Source organism: Diadema setosum, chromosome 7 (assembly GCF_964275005.1).
Source record: "Diadema setosum chromosome 7, eeDiaSeto1, whole genome shotgun sequence".
NCBI classification, from domain to species: Eukaryota; Metazoa; Echinodermata; class Echinoidea; order Diadematoida; family Diadematidae; genus Diadema; species Diadema setosum.
Genome location: NC_092691.1, coordinates 22,959,233 through 22,979,067, shown reverse-complemented (window position 1 = coordinate 22,979,067; position 19,835 = coordinate 22,959,233). Strand labels below are relative to the sequence as shown.

General features: G+C 38.3%; 1 protein-coding gene across 3 annotated transcripts in view; it reads right to left on the bottom strand.

Moving 5' to 3' along the window:
• Nucleotides 1-19,835, bottom strand: part of LOC140231010 (uncharacterized) — a 206,314-nt gene that overhangs the window by 165,166 nt on the left and 21,313 nt on the right. For all 3 annotated transcript variants that reach the window (XM_072311161.1, XM_072311163.1, XM_072311162.1), the window contains exon 2: nucleotides 16,315-16,358. The gene's annotated coding sequence lies outside the window, so the exon portion shown is untranslated. The remainder of the gene's footprint in view (nucleotides 1-16,314; nucleotides 16,359-19,835) is intronic.

Genomic DNA, 19,835 nt, shown 5'->3' with positions numbered 1-19,835 from the left:
ACAGTGGATATCATCCATATCAAAACCGATAATACAGTAACTGGTAGTACTCAGGCAAAGATTGGGGTCCAAGTAGGACTAGAAGATCACAACAACAAACATCTTTATAACATCGTTGAGATTTTGATGTAAATATCTAATACTGTTGTTACTACTATATAAATATACTGATTGTGTTTTCTTATTTCACTCTGGCATGAGCAACTGCAATGAATCAGCATGGTCACCTGGCATGTGATATACAAGTGTACTGTCCCGCAACAGAAGGATGCTGATGGTCATTTTCTCCATAACCAAGCATAAATTGTTATATACAGCCTGGCTATTTACAGGTATATTGATAGCAGAATACAAATGTCCCTTTATGTACGCCCACATAAAAAGCCATGAAAAGTTTGGTGAAATTTTGTTTTTCAGTGTATCATAGTGATTTTTTTTTTTATTTCTACAATGTACTTGCATGAAGTTACTTAGGATGGGGAAGTTGTGGAGTATTATACAAGTATGCAGCTTTTTAAAAAATGTTATATATTCATGTGATAGCCGTATAGTGGACTAAAAACAACTACCATGAGGTAAACATATTCCAAATGTGTTACAGTTTATGCTGCTAAAAATTTTGAAATTTCATATTTTCATGTCCTGCTATCTTTTTCCTATAATGTCTTTTCATTCAGCAAGCTCTAAATCTTTTGCATAATACAAAAATATGTTTTTGAAAAAGTTATCAACATTCATGACATAAGCTAGACACTTTGTAACAAAGCATCACTTTGATATTACTTTCAGTTATATTACTACATGCCATATTATGGCTGTGCAAAACAATTCAAAGGATTCAAGTCATAAGTAGCTGATTATATTTAAAAACATATATTTTTTCATTGTTATTATACATAAGTAAGTTACAAATTTCCTTACCACATTCCTCAACTGATCATTTTTTTTTTGATATCTCATCAAAAATCCAGAACAGATTATTTGTGTCTCAACATCCAGTCTGTTGAAATCATGAATGAATGCATGCATGACATTTAACACCTCATTCCAGGAAATTGCATGAAATGGGGCTGCTAAATGGAATGCACAATACATACCAGAATAAAAGGATGCCATACATGTGCAGTCATACAAAATACATCTACAACGTAGTATTGAACACCTTACATTGTTCGACCACTGTTACCAAACTAAAATCTTATCATACTGCAGTGTGCAGTACTGTGTTTTTGGTCAGCCAAGAACCAATCTATCTACCATCATTAAAAGCACTTTCTCTTCTCACTTTAAAATTTTGCATTTTATAAACACTTGCTACAAAAGTATGCATAAAAGTGGAGTCATTGCATGGTGCATACTACATACCAGATTTACTCATCTAGTGTTGCTTGTTGATCATATCATGGACCTACAAAGGTCCATGATCATATGAAATATCACTAGTGATAGGCACCATGTGGACAAACTCATAAACCATGAGCAATTTCACATACAATGTACATGAAATATCATCAATGCTTTTAGTACCTGTGTGAACATGGCCAAAAAAACAAGCCAACCAGTCAGACATATCCATTTCCTATGAAATCATTCTCTTCGCCCTCAGAGGCCATTTACAATTACGCACAGGTGTGACTGACCAACTCCCCCGGGAAAACAAGCAGTCAAGCCATGGCATCTTGCCCTCAGCTGTAATATATCTTGTAACATATGGTGGCAGAGTGTTGGGGGGGGGGGGGAGGTGGGTTGGTGCTGAAAAGGGAAGGGTAAACCAAGACTGGAAAAACTACAGTACCCTGGATGCGCTCCTCTTTAGCCTGCACAGATAAAAAGGAATACAAGAAAATGAGATGGAGGTAGAGCTAAACGATGAGGGGGGGGGGGGGGAGATAGGATGGCAGTGGTGGTTGATAGAAGAATGAGAGGATGACAAGGAGGAGGATAAGAAGAAGATGAAGATGGAAGATGGGAAGGGGAGATAGAGAGAGTAGATAGAGGAGAGGAAGAGGGCAGGTGAGGGAAGACATAAGAAGGCAGTATGTGAGGAAAGGAAGAAGAGGAAGAAGAAATGTGAGATGGGGCTGAAAGATGGAGACCAGCCCGAGATCACTCATCTTCAGGCTGATAGCCAAAATGTGCCTGCACAAACCTTGGTACTCAAAATGCACGCTGAAGCAGATATCCAACATGCAAAGATTAGAAATAAACTCAGGAAATGAGAGTCATCATTCTTCCACACTCTTTAAGTGGATGGCAAAATGTTTGTGAGCAAATCTGTTGACACACACATGTAGGGGAGTACATGTAAATCGCTATCAAACTTAAATACCAACGTAGGAAATCCACAGACAGTTTAAAGGTATTGTAATGATCTGTAAATGGACAAATCTAGGGGCGCTCTTCAATTCATGCCATGCAAAAGTGACAGGGTAAACCTACTGCAGCCCATGACTTCATGTTCTTTACACCATAATGTCAAACCAAAAAGATACTACACTGTAAGTATTAAAAAGACTACAGTATTTTAGACACAACACACTGTCATTTACATTGTATACATGTAGGAGGCCCTTGGGACCTGAAACATAATTTACAATACTCTCCACATAACTTGTGCCACAGCCTAGCACATAACATTTTAGTAATGACACCGAAGTGGGGCAAGACACTGCATTTATAGCAGTGCATTCAATCACTGGAACCGACAGTGTACAATATGTATGCTTAACACTGCACACCACTGCATTTCACACCCTGACTGCTTTGGCAGTTACCCTCTGAAATGGGAAAAATTTGTCCTTTCTACTATCATACATGTTGTTGATTTTAAATACAATGTACATTGTGTCCATACCATACATGTATCCCTGAATGATCAGAATTACTATGCTCGATACAGCTTGAACCACTACGCTCGATACAGCTTGAACCACCATTCCTCACATTGTGTACATGTTCCACTCTATGACAAAATAGAGTACCAGTACAGCTTGTATACACCCACATGAAATGAGTTTGTGCTTATGTATGTGGGTGTGGGTATGCATGTGTGTGTGTGTGTGTGTGTGTGTGGGAAGGGGTGTGGGATGAGAGAGAGAGAGCTTATGTCAGTGGTGATGTGCTTCTACCAGGGATTCAACATCTTCCCAAGATAACACCTCTACAAGTACATAATAACATCAGCTATGGAGTCCTCAGTCAATATGCACTCTAAGATGAATGTTGGGTATAGTTATGTGTACTTGAATAATTTTTGGTCTAAATAGATATCCTACTGCTACTGCCTGTTTTCTGAGAGTTTCTTGTTATCGAACACAAAATGAATGAATCAATGAATAGGAATAGACATCTTACGAGTATAAATCCACTTACCATACTTTGAAACCGAACCCCGGTTTATCAGGTTTACTGGCATTAATACGATCAACACTATCATCTTTGAATACCATCATAAAGTGGTAGTCATAGTCCTACTGTATGGCAACAGTCAATATTGCCTATCTGGTACATAGTAGGGGCAATGCATCATCATCATCATGATCTCTGGAACACATTGTATGATTGACTACATAAAAATATTACGAACAACAACCTCCTAAAAAAAAAAAAAAAAAAAAAAAACTCATTAACTGCAATGGGATTTAAATTTTGTAGATTTTTACAAATTGATTCATGATCAATAATTTTTGTTAGTAAAATGCCTACAGAATACAACTGTAGCTATACTTCATTTGTTCCTTACCTACTGTATACGCTATATATTTCGCGTGGGTTTTGTTTACGCAAATTTCGCGAGTCGGGAGCTATTCGCGAAATTAACAACACGCGAAAATATTACCTTCCAAAATGAATCCCTTGCCTTGATGATACAAACATTTCAGTACTAGTATACCATGTTACGGCTTACCGAACAGACCATACTGGCTAAGCTTGTTTACGTATAGCACGTCCACGTCTAACTACTAACTACCAATGTAGTATACACAGCCCAGTCGCTGTAAGTAGCATTCGCACAGCACAGCGTATTAACAGCGTCTGGGGTGGTCGGGCTAGTCCACGTCTACTTACGAATACTGTAGAGCCAATCCATTATCGTAACCCCTCGTACCACTCGTCAGAAATCTAGCGCGATGGACTTAACCACTTCAAAAATGTTGAATTCTAACTTACTAGTTCGCAGAGTTTGGTAAGTTTTTTTCATGCAGTGTATAACTAGTATCATTCTTATTTGCTAGCGTAAGTTGAAAATTCACACTTTCTTTGCCACTTCATATCTTCTCTGGTCCCCCAATCGCGAATTTAACCACTCGCGAAAATGTGTGACAGTGGCAATTCGCGAAAATTTATGTACGCGAAAATTATAGCGTATACAGTATATAATGCCACGGTACTGGTCTTTGCTAGACCATTGGGGATGAGCTGATTTTGCTATTAGCACACATTATACATTGACACCTGCCTGAGTAAAGTATGGGTTAAACTTGTTTTCTTAGGGTCAAGTGCACCCTCTACTGGTGACTGGGAAGCTGTTCAGTTGCCATACATTGAAGATAATCCCCATGCTTCCCTAATAAACATATTTCCTAACATGAAACAGAAAATTAGTCAATTCAACTACTGTATTAAGTACATGTTGAAGCACCACCATCATTACCACATAATGATTTTGATGTAACTGCACCTTACACTATATTACATTGTACGTAATATTACAACTTCGCTTTATGTACGAGTTAATAACATTAATATCAAAACTAGCCTTATCTACAATGTTATAAAAATGTAAATGCATTTTTTTTTCTTTATCATGATTCATTCTTCATTGCAACTGATTGACAAATTGCCCTGTCTAGCAATCATTAACTGGTTGGTTCAAGTACAAGCCAAGTATGTATGCCCATGATTTTTATCATGGCTACTGCTAAAACACTGTCTAATCAGTGTTCAGTATACATTGATGTAGGGTAATTTGTCAATCAGTTGCAATGAAAAACAACTTGATGTAAGAATTATGAATTTGAATGAATTACTCTTATTTTATCTTATGGCTGGCTCTTCAACCAAGAAAAAGAAATACAGATCATGGCTCACGTTTCATAAAACTTGTTATCAGTGACAACTGCCACATTTCTATGACAAATTTGCTCTTAGCCAATCAGTTGCAAGGATTTCAGTAGCTTATAACAACTATGACAACTTGTCACTGATAATATGTTTTATGAAATGGGGCCCAGGGGATAAGACAGACAGAAAGCATGTCTTTACTGTGTAAAACTGACTAGTAGAAAGCATCTCAGCAAATGTTCCAAATGACTTTATTTTTTTATTTTTCTTCTTTTTGGCATTGGCTTTGACAAGAAAACACTATAAAGAAGACTAATCATGCAATGACTTTGAAAAAAAAAAGTATGAGAGACAGATATCTGTCACTGAGATCAGCAGTCAAATAAGACTAGTTTGACATTCTTCACTCATAATGGACAGTCTGTTAGCATTACAGAATGTACTTTATACACAGATAACTGATTTCATGAAACAGAAACTCATATTCACACCTTGAAAAGAACGTCAATACAGTCATCCTTGGACTATGAGAGAATCTTAGCTTACTATGATATCCACTTCTTGTTCACATTTATGCGCACGCTCCTGACTTCACTGATGTGATGGTTGAACAAATGTGCCGTATCTGAGTGTATTAGCTATGCTAACAAATATATGACAGACAATGTTCGCCTTCATCACCATCTATTTTTGTCATCTTCTTCTTCTTCTGCGGTTTAAAATGTGGCTCCCCATTCTCTAAAACAGTAGACCTGATATATATACAACTCTTGTACACTTTCTAATTTCTTTCCTCCCCAACTTTGTCCCTCCATTTTTTTTCTCTCTCTCTCTTTCACTTCCTTTTTCCTTCCCTCCTCAGTGCAATCGTACAACATCCGTAATATTCCACCAACACTCCATTCCCCAGTTTTTACACAAGATGCTAAATGTCAAAAAAGCAGGATGGTAATATCTCCGCACACGTAATGAGCTCTGTCAGCGAGTTTCCCCCCTGCATCACATTGCTAATCAAACAAGGCGGAGTGATTCAGAACGCCCTCACATCGCTGCCATATTTCTACTCTCATTATGACGTCTGGTTATGACGAGATGTTGGCCCAGTCCCTTCCTTCGTAGGTCCGTACGTACAGTCATATTGAGTCATGACAAGCAGAACAAGTATTTACTTGATGCCTAAATAGATACAAGCCTTAAATTCATAAAAAGGACAGCCATGGTTTAGACATTCCAAAATTATTCGGAGTGGAACCAACCATCTGAAATCTGCAGTAATGAGATCTCGTGCATGAATATTCGCGGTTCTCAAAATGGAAAACTTCTCCGCACGTGAGGGGACAACTGGATTCCATAAAAGCAGAATTCAATAATTCACCGTGACATTTCTCTCGAAATCCTATTGTTAATACAGCTGGTATCCATATAATACAGGGAGAAAGTTAAGAAGGCTCAATGAAAATGCTATTGCTCCTGTAGAATCACTTTACCTTGTGCTTAGCCACTAGAAATATGATTAGGGGGGAGCAAAGGGGCTACTGTATTCGCACTCATTGAATGGCCATACAATATCGTCCTCTGCATGAGCACTCTGGTGATACAAAAGGCGTAAAATGTATCATCAGTGTCTCGGTCCATGACAACATTCTGAATGCATTATTAATGTACTTTTAACTGTGAACTGTTCCTTTCTATTCATACTCACAAATTCACATTTAAATCATCTCCCCAAAATATCAAATAACCTCTCTATTCCCCACCTCACCACAACCAACCCCAAAACAAGAAAAACCAGGAGAGAAAACATAAACAACAAGAGATAAGTTGGGACCATTTCCGGAATATTGACAAAGACCTTGTGGATCACAGGGCATTGCAGTTAGGTTCTCATTGATCCGTAAAGCATGTATCTTTGCCATTATTTCATGAGCCTGCCAGGGTCTCTATTACAATACATCATACACAATGGCTCTTACCATGCGTCTAGGCTATCAATGACTTGGATTCACCACTAGCATGTCCACTGTAACACTTGACTTGATCCCTGTAATATACAGTAGTCTTCAAATTTGTATTAATATGACCCATCCCTAGCCTTCCCTTCCTTCCCCCCCCCCAAAAAAAAGAGAAAATAATGATTCATTCAGATCCATCTAAAAGAGGTGGCTGATATATTTAGCTTGCTTTTCAATCAATTATTTCAAAACTTGTCAAGTCTTCGTCCCATTTTTTTTTTCTTATTTTTTAATTGCACAGCTGCTGGGAGGCCACAAGCTCCTTGTGGACTAGCCTTCGTCAGAGGCCTTCTCTGTTGTATTGATTGCAAGAGGGCCATTACATGACACTTGCTATTTAAAGTGGAATCATACCAAAATATGTGGATTGAGTGAATGCAATATTAGTAGAATACATCACTGAAGAGCAAAATAGGACTATTCATTCAAAAGTTATTAATTTTTTTAAGTTTCAGAGCAGGCATTGCTGGATGCGAAGATTTTGTCCAACAGTGACGTCACAAACTATTGTAGTCTTCTCATCCAGGGTGTCAGGTGGAAAGGTGGAATCACGTAAGTCAAGTCAAGTAATTCATTTGGGTTTTGTTCCCCTTTAAGCCACCAGCAAGAGCCAAAATCCAGTGAGAGGGCCTTTGGAGATTCAGCTTAACTTGTTAACTAACATCTTTGATTTTACCAAATTTTGCTTTCAGCCTTTGGCAGCCGAAATCATGACCAATATAAAGCAGAGCAACATCCAAGGAAGCTCATGAACACACATTTTGCACCAACAACCAATCGAGCAAAATCATTGGCTGCATTGCCAAACTGAATTGATTAGTATGAGTGGTGCTTGGGTTCTAGGTTTTTTCCTAGTCATGACTAATGATCCCAATGGCAAATCTTGAAAGGGTTGTCTGAAAAGAACTGTTAATCTGGCCAGAGTCTACAATAGAACAGAGGCTTAAACATCATATCATATCCACTAGTGTAACAAGATTGAATCATGCTTGTTTCTTGTTGTTTGTTTGGTTTTTGATGTTTACACTGAATTGTAATTTTCTGTCTGTGATAGATGCATTTGGAGACAATGCAAAATCTTGAATAGGGTCCTGAATTATGTATTTGTGCCATATTGGGTAGTGACAAAAACATGGAGCACTATGTATCACATTATTACCAGATAAATGACCAACATTACTTTATGGTGAATTATACTGTTAGTAAAGCATGAAGTTGCTGCAATATGACAGAACTATTTGCACATGTAGTATTTCAACTATAACCCAGCAGTTGATCATGGTCGCAAAGTGCTACCATTTCTTACAAAGTTATCATCTAAATGTCACACACAAGCAGACATTGGTTATTAAAAACAAACAAACAAACAAACAAACAAACAAACAAACAAATTTTGACATAAATGATAGCCAGGGTCAATTGCACACTGGGCAAAAGACTTGTATGGTGATTGCAGCAGATTTACTGGAAAATCTTGACTGATATTTGCAGTCACTCACAGTGCTGGCAAATCAAATCCAGTCACAGTAATTGATGTGCCCTCTATACAAATCCCGACTACTGTACTAAAGCCAGAAACATTCGCAGCATAAGACTTTTATGAATTGCAGCAGATGGCCATTTTCGCAGCATGAAAGCTTCAAGAAGTGCCACTTAGCTCCTCGCATAATTTGAGAAAGTTTCATTTCCAAAAAAAAAAAATTCTGGTTTTATGGTACATGGCACCTTTACAATATTCTAACTTCTTACACCATGACTAATGTACAGTATTTGACTTCACCACACATTTCACCTTTCAATCTTTCACTGTCATAATAGTAAAGTAAAAATAATAATGATAATAACAGTAAGTATAATAATAATATTAATAAAATAAATAGATACATAAATAAATGAATAATGATGATAATAATAACAATTATGATAATACTCATAATCATAATCATAATCATCATCATCATCATCATCATCATCATTTAACGATTGGAATCAGGTCTGCACTGTTTTATACTAAAATTGTGCACAATCTCATCATCGTCAATACTAATCATGTTCAGGAAAGAATTCCACATGAAACGCATGCGGTATGACACGTATGACATTCAACCTTCCCAAGAGAGCAGCCCTTTAATCTGCACTGCGTAAGGATCTATGGCCTAAAAATAAATGATGCACTGACCTCTGTCAGTGCTTTCTGTTCATGCAGGTGTCTAATAACATGATGTTTGCACTTGTGAGTCTGTGTGTATTAAGCCTTGGCTGCTAGTTTTGTTTCTTACCCTGTTAGCATCAACTATTCAATGCCCATGCTATCAAGTTGATGGCTGCCTACACCCACTTGCTTGTTAATATCAGCACTTACAAAGAGTATCAAATTGAGAATGTGTCTTGTTGACAACCATTACAGTACCTCCAGAAATACATAAAATATGCAGGAGTCCACATATTTATGGCAGGCGATAGTCTCTATACTATAGTTTCTCATCAAGACTGATGCATTTATTGATGAGGACAGGGCATTCACAGGAAGAGCAGAGGCTTGGGGGTCAGTCATCTCTCCATCTGTGCACTCCCCCTCTCCTACCCCTCCCCATCCCCCTCCCCACCCCTCCCCGCATCTCCCTCCCCCATCCCCCATTCATAATTCCTAGATCTACACGGTATTACTGAGTACATTGTGTACATGTTACAGCTCATTTACAGTCTGGCACAGAGCCTACAAGGCTATGACCATCTCATGTGGCTAATATACTCTGTATATCACAACAGGAGAACGATCTAAGATTTCTATCACTATAACTGCCCTCATCTTCTACATTATTGTACACTGATTCAGCACAGTACAGGTACACTATATAGTGTTTAAATTTTAAAATACAATGTAGGTAGGACTACAAACGCTTCTCACACTCACAATGCAATTTCATTACCTGCCATTTATATGCACATGCAAATCATTAGCCTACATTTCGCAGTGAACCTCATATCAATCAATTACCTTAGACCCGTGGGAAACTCATCTGCATGCATGGATATTTGAATTTCATGATAAGTATGCAGGTAAAGTCAATGGGCAGTTGAGCATTTTGGAAGGTGCAACTTTGCTGGCCAGTTTGACCTGGGTATGGTCAATTTCCTGGCGGTTCACTGTGTCCACTCATATGATTAAATGAGATTCAATCTCTATTAAAGCATTCAGGAATATTCCACACTTTGATGGGCCCAACGCCCTTCAAATGGAGATGTCCACAATTTACATCTTTATTTCTTTCTATAAGGTAATACCATTTGAAATTTTGCACAGTTTGATACCCTTGTATTCATTTACATGTATTTCAGTAAATACATATGTGCAGCAAAGCACTAATTTGATTACAAAATTACCACATACCTTGGTATTAGATGGCCATTACCGCCTGATTTAAAATCCACACATTCCCAAGCACATTGGTAAGAGTTGCAATGCAAAATTATATTGAGTGGGGTGAAAGTTTCAAAACTCTGTTGTCATTTCATGGGAAGACACTAAATGACGGTAAAACACTTCAATTTTCTTGAAAACATCATCAAACTATGACTCCTGCTCTTTTGTTCACTTTTTCATGGGAAGACACTAAATGACGGTAAAACACTTCAATTTTCTTGAAAACATCATCAAACTATGACTCCTGCTCTTTTGTTCACTCCTTTGTCTCTGCAAATAAATCTCACCCAGTATCTCTTGTTCCTCATATTTTTTTTCTCTCTCTTTTAATGGGTCATGCATTGACATAAGAAATATAATATCAACTGCAACTGCAAACATTTGCTATTCAAGCAAAAAAAGAGCACGCAAATTTATATTTTGCATTTTTCTTATCATATTTATTACTATGACTACTACAACTATTTATACTACTTCTACTATGACTATTATCATTTAATATCATTAGTTATATTGCAGGTGTTGATGTTATCTCAAGCATCATAATCATCATTACAGTGTTACAGTGTTTAATTCCTAATGATTCTCAATTGATTCCAAAAGCTGCTCAGGAGAAAATGATTAATGATTTGATTACAAACTTGGCTCAAACAGGATTCACATGCTCCAAACAAACCTACCATATATGTTTTAGGAAATGTATTCTCTCGCAGAACCAAAAACCCCAGGACTTCAGGGTTAAAGGACAAGTTCACCTTCATAGACATGTGGGTTGAGTGAATGCAGCAATAAATAGTAGAACACATCAGTGAGAGTTTGAGGAAAATCGGACAATCTGTTCAAAAGTTAAGAATTTTTTAAGTTTCTGCTCAGTCACGGCTGGATGAGAATACTACTATAGCTTGTGATGTCATATGTGTACAACGATATAAAGAAAGAATAAAGAAAATTCAACATATTTCCATTTTTCTCACATAACAAAAGAACACTCGACTTTTCTCTTTCAGAAGGCAGGGGGAATAATATTACCCTTAACATATGTCAGTAACAAGTCGAAGAAATGTGCACTTTATTCAAAGAATAAAGTTTTGTGAAATTCTCTTTTTATTTTCCTTATATTGTTGTACGCATGTGACATCACACACTGCAGTAGTCTTCTCATCCAGCAGTGACTGTGCAGATACTTTAAAAATTCATAACTTTTGAACGGATTGTAAGATTTTCCCCAAACTTTCACTGATGTGTTCTACTAATATTATTGCCTTCACTCAATCCACATGTATATGAAGGTAAACTTGTCCTTTAACATGTCTTTGTCCTGATAAGAAGAGGGAAAGTGAAAATGTGCAAGTTTTATCCGTAAGTTAGACTCTATACACTACAATTTGCATCTGGATGTGTTCCTATTGAATTGAATAAGAGTGTGTGTGTGTGTTTGTGTCCGTGCATGCATGTGTGTATGTGATTGTCTAGATTTTATTCTGGCCAATTTGTAAACTTCTGTATCATGCACATTGCCTAAAACTGTTGAAGGTAAATTCAAGCTACACAAAGCCCTGTACAGAGGGACTCCAACCTCCACCCCCCCCCCCCTCCTAAAAAAAAAAACTAAGAGAGATATCATTTTTGAAAAAAAAAATGCATCTGAACAGCTCATATAGAGAAGACCACTATCAGTCTTAAAAATCACTCCTTTATGTGAAGTGATTGACTTGAAAACAACCAACATATGGAGTTGTGATGACATTGTCATACAAGTTGTATGACGTACACTCTGTAATGCAGAATGCACATATTAGAATGCAGAAGATGTCAATTTCACTAGGCTTGGTGGGTAATTTACACAGAGTAAAAATCCTGAAACATACCCCAGCAAAACATCTCCCATTCAACCATGCACAGGCAGGGGATGTGCCCTTGCTGCTTATTGCTTTGGATGACAAATTACCCATAATGCACTGGTGAGCCTGGTTTTCTACCCACAAACCTTGAACCCCTCCCCCCCCCCCCCCCCCCCCCCCCCGCCTTGCAAAAAAAAAAAAAAAAGGAGGCTTACCTGACCTTGGGCATGGCCACAAAAAATGGGGGTAAAGGTAGAACGAAAGACGGCAGAGGAATGGCCGGCAATCGAGAGGGAGCTTGTTATTATGTCTGGGGGCTACGTTCCACTACAGCCGAGCATCCCGCCACGTTGGGCGACAATTGAGTTTGAGGTGAATGAAGGGTGATGGTGAGCTCTCTCAGAGGAGGAGGAGGAGGAGGGATGGGGGATGGAGAATTGGGGGGGGGGGGAACGGAGCTGCGAATGTTCAGCCCGCAGGGAGATACAGACACAGTCTACCCAGTACACCTTCAACTGAGATAATAAATTCTGCTGGACTCGAGAGGAACGCGAACATGTATCTGCCCTCCTGCACTTGGCAGAGTCTGGAAAAGAGAAAAATGTCATGGTTATCTCCTTTGGTTTGATGCCGGTCTAATTAATTTGATTTGTCTGCTGGTGGCATAAAGGCAATATTACACTATAATTCAATTCTCTTGCACCTCTAAACACGGCAGAGCATTCTAAGTCAGCCACTATACTCTCTGTGAAATGAAGAACCTTCCACCTCCATGTTTATACCACACCGTTCTACACAATGTACAATCACAATTATACTTCTTTAAGTAAAGTGCATGTGGCCACTTGTGGACGGGAGGCGACAAGACATGCAATTTTTTTTTTAGCATGTTTATTTGCATGAATGCCTACATTCTTGTAACTTATGATGCATTGATAATGACGGAAGAAGAAATATCAACAATTTATTCAAGCTCTGTTTTTCTCATGCATTAACTTTGTTTGAATACACCGACTCTGTTCAGTAATCAATGAATGCTCAGCATCTTTTCATTGCATGATCACGAAAACGCACATCAACTTTCACAGTACAGTCTGGGCCTGCAGAGTGCCTTACACCTATAGTGTGATATTTGATCAATTTTCTCTACAGACTCCAGAGACTCCAACTCTCCCGTTTTCGACGGGAGATCTCCCGCCGAAAACACATTTTTGCAAAATCTCCCGTTCTCCCGCTGGAGATTTGATTTCTCCCGCCCTGGCTCTGTGTCTCCCGGTGGAAAGGATTTCTTACTTATTGCTATCGTATGTTGAAAAATAAGCCTTACATAGCACCAGAGAACATCTCGAACCCTAGGAACTTCGTGCTTCGCACACATCAACTTGGAGTCTCCCGTTTGCTAGGGGTTTCGGGCGGGAGAATCTCCAGATGAGAAGGTGCTTGGGGTTGGAGTCTCTGAGACTCCACGATGAGATTTGTATAATCTGCCTATAGTGCAGGTTGTGCCGCTCACACTCTTCAAAAGTGCAAGGGGAGTGAAACTGTTATTGCATAACTCTTTTTGTGTGCCACATTCACACGCCCACCTCAGTCAACGGGTTACCAACTTCACATATTTTGCTCAAACTCACAACTACGCACAGATGGATATTAAAATCACAATATGCCACAATACATTGATAGCACCATGCACGATTCCATTCCTAACGCATATATTTACATCATACCAAGGCTTGCGATTTTCTCTACAACTTTTCTACACTGCATTTATAGTATCTAAAACACTTCTATAAAAAGTTACAATGCACTCAAGCATTACCAGTCTCAGAATAGTGTGGCACACAAAGGATTAATTGAACCATACATCCCCTCGTGTTGCAGTGTATTGAACCCATTTTAATTTTCATGTGTGCCCTTACTGACTATTATATAGTATTGTGCCCAAATTCTGATTGATCAATTGCCTCGACACAATCAATATATGTTTCATGGGTTTGAGAGATCAAAGGATAATTAAAACGGAAGAAAAAAGGTGCCTGACTGCTGATCCCATGTTCGACTTCACCAAATTTCATAGCATTGAAAATGGAAAGCTAAACATTGTGACTACGACTGAGGGCAAAATTTCCCAATGGTGGGCCTAAGTATGTCTACACTTTTCTTGTAAATGTTAATCTGCCCATAGCATTTTCATCTATGAACTGTACATAGACATGGTCTCTACCAAACTAGTTTTTTTTCTTTAATGCAATCACAAAGGTATATATTATGGACTGTAACATTTTCTTAAAGATGTTCATCCATTCACAATGATCCATACAATACAGTGTGATCCTCACACACCAAGACAGTACCTAAAAGGTGAACATTCTGGATGCCTGCCTCGCAGATTTAAAGTCCGTTCCGAACATCAAATACAGATACAAAAAACAGCTGATATATTTCTCTGTGAAGGCGTCACAGAAATGCACAAGACAGAGACATTCTTCCACGGCCACCTACCAATCTACCATGTGAATACAACACAAACATGTGATGCACCTTAAGACAGTGGTAATAATATACAAATGATGCACAGGATAGAGTGTGTTAGTGAAGGTGCGGCGCGCTCGAGAGTATTGACAATGGTGCGACATGCACGAGGCGCAGCCGAGTGCATGTTTGCAACCGTTGTCAATACTCGAGAGAGCGCCGCACCTTCACTAACGCCACGAAATAATCCTGTGCATCATTTGTTTTATAAAATGGGTTGAAAACTAACAGCATTATTCACGTACCTTTGTGGGATAATACCAGTCAGCTACATGTAGCACTCGCTCAAAAGTCAAGATGTCCGAAGATGTTCGTCCCAAACATTTACGCACGTCGCACTCGGAAATCCCGCACATAAGTACTGGTACATACGTATAAAGAGTATACGTACGCCACGTACTGTTATGCACAAGAAAGGCCGCCGGCTGTTGTGGCAGCCCGCGGCCCGAACTAGAAGTTGTTTACAGGATTGACAGCGCGTATAGTAGCGCGCGACGCACTTGTAACAACTGATTGAGTGCGCACTGCTAGTGTAAACATTGTGACGTACGTCAGGCCAGGGAGGTGGAAGAGAGACTCTTCTTAGAGTGCATGCCTGAAGAAATTAATGCACGCGCACGTGACTCATTTCAGCGCTTCCAATTGGCTACATTCTTGAACCCATTTTATAATGATTATTCATGATAGGCCTTCCAATCATCCCTTACCACCCCCCCCCCCCCCCCCCCCCCCGTAACGAGGGCCTGCCACTGCTAGCCCATGATGCATAATGATGTGTGTTTCGTCTTCCATACATTATGTCAATCTTCTCACTGAGAATGAGATCAAGTTCCGAGGATGCTGCTTGCATAATAGTACTTATGCAATTTACAGCTGTTACATACTTTCTTCTTTGCTATGCAAATTATACACACTACATCAATGCGGCAAGTCATGCTCTACATGTGTTTTATTTTATTTTATTTTTTTTAAAGTTCATATCATCTAATAATCATAAATTTGTGAGTAACTCATATCTAGGTTTACTTATTGCCATTTTGATGCATTCCAATTTGATAGACCAAGCTGATTTTATACTACAATCCAAAACTACACTTATAGAAAAAACTCTTTATAGGCTCTGACAACACAATATTTGAATTTGTTATTTAAAACAGCAAAAGAAAGCTGCATGACAACTTTACAAGAATTCTTGAAATATATCTTCAGAGAAAACTATAGCACTCATCATATCAAACAATAACTATATATGTGATTGTTTTTGTTTTTGCTTTTCAAGTCACACAGAAAAATGCTTGAAAAATCTCTCAACCTAGTCCCTACAGGGGTCAAATTCTGGCTATCGCCAAGTAATGAGCCATGCACAACTTGACCAGTAGGCAAAGGAAAGCAATGTAATTAAGTATTGATTTCTCGAGAAAGATAAATCAAATAAATTTACCTCTACTGCCCAGGGAAACACAACCTTGCAAGGACTTGCAATATCTGCAAAGAAACAGAGAAATTACAAAAAGAGAGGGAGAGAAATAGATTAGATCATCAAATAGAATTTACATCCATGGCGGGGAAAAACTACCGCTGTTGTAAGAGAACAACTTTCAAGTATGAGTTCTTACCATAAAGTTGAATATCACAGTCAATAACATGCTTGCCAATTCACTCACTCAGTATGGAATAAACTGCATATGGAATTCTAGGTAGGAATATCTGCAAGGGATCCCAGAATTTGATGTTTTCATCCCATACCTTTGCAAGATGGTGCTTATATGGAAGAAAAGCTTTAGGTCAATTTTATTGGGCTCTACAGCATTGCCCTCTTCGCAGAATCTACAGCAGTGTCTAATGCACTACACAGGGACCATGATCTGTGCCCATTGCTGCATAAGCAGCATTAAGTACCATCACGATTGCCAGCAGTTTTCAACATTCTTTGAAAAGAAAACATTACATATATCTTCACCGACATGAAACTATTGCAAGTTCAATTTTGTACATCCAAAATCATTTCGCATTTTTGACAGCAACTGTACATCCATGTAACTGAAATATTTAAAACCATGTTTCAATTCCATAACTGAGAACATGATGCAATATTTAAAACAGAGAGAATAATTAGTTCATATCAAGAATCTGTGAGATGACAGATTTTCTGTTCTTGCCTCCTGATCTCTTTCTATCTTTCCCTATCCATCTGTATATTTCTATCTCTTTCTCTCTATCTTTCTCTATCCATCTGTATATTTCTATCTCTTTCTCTCTATCTTTCTCTATCCATCTGTATATTTCTATCTCTTTCTCTCTATCTTTCCCTATCCATCTGTATATTTCTATCTCTTTCTCTCTATCTTTCTCTATCCATCTGTATATTTCTATCTCTTTCTCTCTGTCTTTCCCTATCCATCTGTATATTTCTATCTCTTTCTCTCTATCTTTCTCTATTCATCTATATATTTCTATCTCTCTCTTTCTGTCCTAGTACTGTCTCCATCTTAGTCAGTTTGTTTCCATTACATTTGCAGTAGAGCATCATGAGTGTGAGTAGATTGGGAGCTAACACGGGACTAAACACGGGGAATATGTACATGTGTATGTGTTCTGCACATTGCAGAGACTGTTTGCTCAGCAATGTGCTCAGTGGTCTCTGTTGACATCCTCCTACATTACATCTCTTCTCTCAGCTGTGAGGAATATACAATTTCCTGGCCAGGGGTTCTTTCTGCACCATGACATCGATCTCATCTCTTTTCTACTTTGATGTCAGACCTCCCCATCGCTCCAACACCCACCCCCCCCCCCCCCCAGCACATACTTAACACTTACTAGAGGGTTCGGAAACCGCTCATAAAATGTTACTGGATTAAGTACTTTAATGCAGGCTGTAACTTTACACACATAAATTAATTTTGTGACATGCATTTGAACATGTTGTATACATGTACAGTTAATGATACCTCTTGGTTGATGACTCCAAGAGCAGGTCATGCATACACTATATAATTTGCAAATGTAGTCAATGAATGCAGGTCTATGGGGACAATGCACATTCTAAGAGCAATGCACACTTTCTCCAATGTGGGGAGATCCATTCTTACTTAGGCTGCGATACAATTATCCTACTTTTGTGACCACTTTCCCCATTTTGAAATGCACTCATTCTAATGTACACCCTTAAGGAAAGGGGGATGAAAAAGCAGTTCTTCATTAACCCTGCCAACACCATCAGCAACCTGCTCATGATACTTGCATACATAGAGTAGGCCTATACAGCATGGTGAGATGGCAGTCCTAAAGGAGTTTAAACCACTGGCAACCTGCCTGCGCGCATAAACTGTAAATGGCAATTTGAAATGGCCGTCATGTAATGGGTGGATTAACAGAACACAGGTGGAAAGACAAGGGATTGGACCGGATTAGCATACACTCGTACCTTGGATGTACTAACCACTTAAAAACTCTAGCAGTATGACCTCCACAGTTATGGTAGAGCATACGATCAATGCATCCTTTGACCTTCTGGGGCCAATTTCATAGAGACATAAATTTGCAAATTATAGTAAGGTGCAATAATAAGTCACCAAGGAAATCACTTCAATGCTCACAATTGATTGGTTGCTTCCTAGTTGTTGCCATGGCAACTGGAATTACTGCAGCTTCTAATGTCTGCAGACCTCTCTGAAACAGGTCCCAAATGATTTACGACAAGATTAATCAGGCAGTCTCAAATTCATGACCGCATACCGTCATTATTATTCAAAAGAAGAGAAAAAAATGTGATGACATCCAACAGTGAATACCAAATGTATTCATCAAGAAATACCAAGTACACATGTACACATGTACAGTATATGTAAAGGTGCTTGCATCTGTCACAGAATGGCATTACATGTAGCAAGACGAACAACTGTGAAAATAATATCATTGGCAGCTATCCACATATGGCAAAGAATGTATGTAACTTCACATTTACTTCTTTCTAAAATACAAATTTTAGTATAAACACGATATACACTTACCCGAAGGACTGATTTCAAGTGAATAATGCAGAAAGAGCAAATCCTCTCCACAAAACAAACTTCAGGAGTGCTACATGTATGTAGTAGTACAGATATTAACTCTGCGGTATTATTCCAGATACATGTGGATAGTAAAGTCATTTAGGAAACTGAATGAATCAGCTACACAGCTCTAAAATGTTTACATCCTTAGAAAATCAAAAATCATCAGTCCTAAAATCCTGGAAATACTGTCATGCAATGGGAAGTTACAGTAGTCTATGCTCTGCAAACAATGAACAATTCTACATACTTGTGCCAAAATCTTCCATAAGACTGCAATGAAAAAATACAGAATCTGCTTTATGAATACCCACTATGTGTAAACGCATGATGGAACATGCACCCACTAGCTCAGTTTCTGCCAGGATCACACACACACAAATCTATAGACAAACTCATTTTTATACAATCAATGCAATACACTGAGCACAACTGTATTTAAAATAAACTGGTGTCCAAGCATTGTATCCAAACCAAATTTCATCAAAAAAAAAAAAAAAAAAACTGCTACTGGTTGTAACATTCAATCAATGGCAAACTGCAATCAGAAAGATATGAACATTGACCAGTTCCTTGGCGATACAGCTGTGTTATACGTACATTGATTACTTTTGAGGAAAAAAAAATGTGTATGCATGTGTGTGAGCATGTATGTTTGTTTTCTCACTCTACACATCATAGAAAACCAATATTCTGTCATAGGTTTTGTTTTGATTTGAAAGAAAAGTCCTCATGTTTGCTGCATGTTTAAATGAATTTGGATACACTAAAACATATGAAAAAAATATGAATTGAAAGGCAATGTTTATTTGCACTTGATCGAAACATCACCAAATGTCGTGCAACTGAAATTGGCATGATTCATACAATTTGTGTGTTGGCAAAATTGGACACATTTTGTATGGTC